The sequence below is a fragment of the Tenrec ecaudatus genome, chromosome 11, assembly GCF_050624435.1.
Source record: "Tenrec ecaudatus isolate mTenEca1 chromosome 11, mTenEca1.hap1, whole genome shotgun sequence".
NCBI lineage: Eukaryota > Metazoa > Chordata > Mammalia > Afrosoricida > Tenrecidae > Tenrec > Tenrec ecaudatus.
The window spans coordinates 116,967,899-116,973,208 of record NC_134540.1 but is presented as its reverse complement, the minus strand read 5'-3'; the positions used below and the strand labels follow the sequence as shown (position 1 = coordinate 116,973,208).

The window sequence follows — 5,310 nt, the reverse complement described above, 5'->3', positions numbered from 1 at the left end:
GAGGCTTCCTCTTCCTTGGTTGGTCTTGTTGGTAGGTACTATCCAGTTGGTCTGCTTCAAAGCAACCGCAATGTACAGGACAAGGAAAGGCTTGCCAATCCTGGGCCACCCTCATATCTTTTTGATGTTTGAACCCATCTCTGAAGCCCCCGTTGCCATGCATCGTGCAAAAGACCTGGCTCTTTGTCACTGGCCCTCCCCTTTAAACTGACCAGAAGTTTTCGTCATCTGTCCCTCTCTCTGGCAAGGTTCTGCCTTGGTTTACTAGTCCTTCACTACCTGACAGTGTTTCCATGATTAGCATAAGGTTTTCAGTGGTGTATTTTGTCATGCTCAGTGTGTCCTTCGTCTAGACACCCTGCTGCACGCTTTGCCCTTTACATGACATTGCTGGCATTGGAAATAGCAGTGACATGCACTCTGACTTTCCTTTCTGGACCTAGCTACAAATGGACAGATTTTAAACAGGTCACAGTTCATCACCGACCCATGTACCACCCTTGAAGCAGCATTGGGGTAGATAATAAATCACAAGTAGTCCTGCACAAGGAGATGGAGCCCTCATGTCTGAGTGGTTACAAACACCAGCCGCTCCAGGCGCACAAAAGGCGCTTTCAATTCCAGTAGAGTTAACAACCTCAGAAACCCAGATGGGCAGTTCTTTCCACCTGCAGCCACCCACACTGCATGTCTTTGTTGAGATGGAGGAGGACATTGTGGATTGGTGTGGGACATATGGGCTAATGTTCGACTTGTACACTTGGGCTGCACTGGTTTGGGATTTTTTCTCCATGTGCATTTACCCTTTATCTAAAGCTCTCTTTTATACATTTCAGTTTCTGTGGATTTATTTCTCTAATGTACTCAGACTAACACAAGTAATATAAGAAGAGGCAGGACACAAGTAAGCACCCGTTTCCGTTTGGGAAAGACACTAAACAGTGAAAAGCTATTTTCCAACAAGCCATCTCTGGGTGGCACAAACAGTTAAGTGCTCAATTCATAACTCAAATGATCATCTGAACCCATATCGTGGTACCTCAGAAAGCAGACCTAGTGGTTTGCTTTTGAACCATCACAGAGCCTTGCAGCCCCTATCTAACAAGGTTCAGTTTGGCTCTGCACACCAGGTTTCAATGACTTGGAATCTACCCCACAGTAACTGTTTGGATGCAAGTATACTCAATCCTGAGTTATGACCGGCCCCATCATGACGATTCTGTCATGAGGCAGTTCTGACCGAAGTCAAATACCTCATGATACTAGCTTTTCTTTACTTATTTTTTTCCACAGGTAGTTAAAAGACTTTATTAGGAAAGGTTTGAAGTCAAAAGTAACACTCTTGGTAGAATTTTCTTTCATCCTTTAAGTCGGCTCTGCAAATATATAATCAGTGATTTAGCTGTAAGATCAAAGATACGTTAATTTATTTAAGATAAAATATATTTTAGTTCTTAAAATTTATTCCATAAAGTACATATTTCCCTATAAATTCCCTACTTATACAAAAGAGGTAAAAAAATAAACACAAAATATAAAATCCCCAACAAAACAGTAACTGAATATCTTTTTAAAAATTGTAAAAACTTGGCAGGGGAGACACCATGATCAAGAAAGTGGTTTTCCCAGGGCGAGGCTTATCCATTGCACTCCGGATGTGCTGAACCCTGCGATTTCACCAAATGTGGGAAACACGACTGCATATTTGTGGTAGTGGGGGACTGCGTTCGTGCTCTCCCCTGATTTAAAAAAAAAATTGTAAAAAACTAACAAGAGAAACTAATGTGTGTGTTTGTTAATATTTAAAAAAGTGAAAAATCTTTGGATGGGGGAATCCCACCCCCTAGCTTTACATATCTCACCTTCATCAGTCTGTGGGGCTTGAATATTTGGATATATACTTACAGCTACAATGGCATTATATGTGTGTGGTATAGCATGGGTGCATGCTACTTATGATAAACTTTCTAAAAGCAGAAAGTGAAGCAGATGGTCATAATGCAGCTCATCATAAGTATAATACAGCACAACTCAGAGATTGTGTTTACTGTGTCTTTGAACTGATATGAGCCAATTGAGATGTGGGATGATGAACTGAATGTGAAATTGACCTGTTTTTTAAAAGCTTGAATGATCTGGAAGGCTAAATGGAATGGGAAAAAGTATGGTTTCAATCCTTGGAATAGTGATTTGGGGACCTTTCAGGAACCTGTTTCATGATGCCAATTTACTTCGAACACTGTGGATAGTGACACACATTCAATGAAGCATGCTTGACTGCCACCTGAGAGCCGGCTCTATGACTGCCTACTCAGCGTATCCAGACATTTCCTTGTAAACTGGCATTATATTTTTTTAGCCAAATAAGTTTCTAATGGCTAATTTATTCAGTTTCCATAAAACACATTATTTAATAACACTTTTTTAATCTCCACAAATGAAAATGTGGTTCTAACGTATAAACACCAAGGTTATTGGGTAAAAGGGACTGCAGGACACAAGGTACTAGGAACTTCAGAAACCTAGGGATTTGGGCGGAAACACTGATTGAGGCACACTAAGACACCGCTTGACGTGGAATAGCCCTCATGGGGTCCTACGACGTGTGATATCTAGGCAGTGAGCCCTCCTACTCAGTCACAATCTCCGACTCCTCAGAACTGTTTTGGGGTCAGGGGAGACTGCATATAAAGTCCCCAAAAAGGATCAGTGTCTAGGCTGGAGTCTGAACGCATCAATATATTAAAGATACTTGCTTCTGTTTGCATCACTTTTATCCCTATCATTCTTCTCCTGCAGCCAAAACTCAGTCCCAGGGGGATGGCAACTACAGTAAGCAGACTGTTCTGTCTGACTTCTACGTTAGGACACATAGACCATCTGAATAAACCCTTTGATTCTGTGTCCCTCCCCTTCCCATAGACAAAACTGCAGCCAGCACCAGACCTTAAACCTGCAGACTAAAGGTTTGTCAAAAGTCTAGAAAGAGCAGTCAATACCCTGAAAACCTAGCCTGCAGAAGAGAAGACACAGAATCAAAAGCTACAACTGAAAAAAAAAAAAAAAGCTCCAGGTGGGTGTCATTCAGACAACCGATTCCAATGAAAACACTTGAGCTACTCACAGTGAAAATTGTTTTACTTCCATACTGTTGTAACTCACACAGTTTCCCATATCTCACCTCCAAATGTAACTCCAGCAGATTCACGTTTATTAAGGAAGAGGCAATTATTCTGGTGTTTCCCCTGCACCGATTATGGAGCCTCAAACAGTTTTACTATTCTCAGCTCATGCCTTAGATTTTCAACTCTTTGAATGTGAAGGAAATCTTAACATGCCGCGTTTCAAAGGGTGACTTCAGTGTTGACTCAACCAGATTTAAGTTTTTCATTTCTAGAGTGCCTCAACATGAGTTGTTTTTTTTTTGGGGGGGGGGAGGGGTAAGGAGCATTATCATTTTCCATCATCAGTTGTTGATGGGAAATTTTACATCCTGCAGGTTCCCGTATACAATAATTACATTAAACAATGGAGTTTTCTGTATCTTCCTGTTTTTCACATCAGGTTATGCTCACTCATATTGTTAGCTTATCACGCCAAATTTCCAAGAGGCACAGGTGGTGTTAATTGAAGGGCGGAATGATTCATTCATTGGTCACTTTAGCATTGCAAGTTCTTGAGCATCTTGATTTTGAAATTCAGTAAAGTGAGATGATGCCTTAGCCAGTTAAATGCTACTCCTTCCAAACCTCACGTACACTCAGACATATCTGAGCAGAAGCCACATTATCTACGTGAAACAGCTTTGGGTGCTCCCCAGCTATATGCAGATGCCCACCAATATGAGATTATTTTGCTTTCTCTGACTTGGCTCTTACTAGCAGTCAGCCTCATTCCATCTCTTTTGTAGATGGTTGTGGATTCTGGGGGGCCTATGGCATAATGGTTGGCTTATGAGATTAAAAAGATCTTTTAGGGAAGTTTCTTGATGTGCATTTAATATTTAATTACAACTCTCTTTTATACACGTGTGTCTGTGGATTTCCACATCTAAAGTGCACAGATTAACACATTCCCATAGCAGAGTGAACCTCCCTTCCGTCATGTCTATAGGTATTTCTCCTTCCTATGGGCAGCTGGACAGTAATTCATCTGGGAAACACCTGGTAAACCAGGACAATGGTGATTCCCCAGCTTTCTGTGATGAGGGACCAGGACATTGGTTACCTTTATAAAAGTCTCCTGACACGTCCTCGTGATGTCTGTTTCTGGGATCATAGAGGCTTCCTCTTCCTTGGTTGGTCTTGTTGGTAGGTACTATCCAGTTGGTCTGCTTCAAAGCAACCGCAATGTACAGGACAAGGAAAGGCTTGCCAATCCTGGGCCACCCTCATATCTTTTTGATGTTTGAACCCATCTCTGAAGCCCCCGTGGCCATGCATCGTGCAAAAGACCTGGCTCTTTGTCACTGGCCCTCCCCTATAAACTGACCAGAAGTTATCGTCATCTGGCCCTCTCTCTGGCAAGGTTCTGCCTTGGTTTACTAGTCCTTCACTACCTGACAGTGTTTCCATGATTAGCATAAGGTTTTCAGTGGTGTATTTTGTCATCCTCAGTGTGTCCTTCGTCTAGACACCCTGCTGCACGCTTTGCCCTTTACATGACATTGCTGGCATTGGAAATAGCAGTGACATGCACTCTGACTTTCCTTTCTGGACCTAGCTACAAATGGACAGATTTTAAACAGGTCACAGTTTATCACCGACCCATGTACCACCCTTGAAGCAGCATTGGGGTAGATAATAAATCACAAGTAGTCCTGCACAAGGAGATGGAGTCCTCATGTCTGAGTGGTTACAAACACCAGCCGCTCCAGGCGCACAAAAGGCGCTTTCAATTCCAGTAAAGAGTTAACAACCTCAGAAACCCAGATGGGCAGTTCTTTCCACCTGCAGCCACCCACACTGCATGTCTTTGTTGAGATGGAGGAGGACATTGTGGATTGGTGTGGGACATATGGGCTAATGTTCGACTTGTACACTTGGGCTGCACTGGTTTGGGATTTTTTCTCCATGTGCATTTACCCTTTATCTAAAGCTCTCTTTTATACATTTCAGTTTCTGTGGATTTATTTCTCTAATGTACTCAGACTAACACAAGTAATATAAGAAGAGGCAGGACACAAGTAAGCACCCGTTTCCGTTTGGGAAAGACACTAAACAGTGAAAAGCTATTTTCCAACAAGCCATCTCTGGGTGGCACAAACAGTTAAGTGCTCAATTCATAACTCAAATGATCATCTGAACCCAT

At 42.2% G+C, this 5,310-nt stretch overlaps 1 non-coding gene across 1 annotated transcript; it reads left to right on the top strand.

Moving 5' to 3' along the window:
- The first annotated feature begins 1,579 nt into the window (after positions 1-1,579).
- Positions 1,580-1,742, top strand: LOC142461801 (U1 spliceosomal RNA). The gene has a single exon (XR_012786997.1). It is a non-coding gene; the product is annotated as a U1 spliceosomal RNA (small nuclear RNA).
- The last annotated feature ends 3,568 nt before the right edge of the window (positions 1,743-5,310 follow it).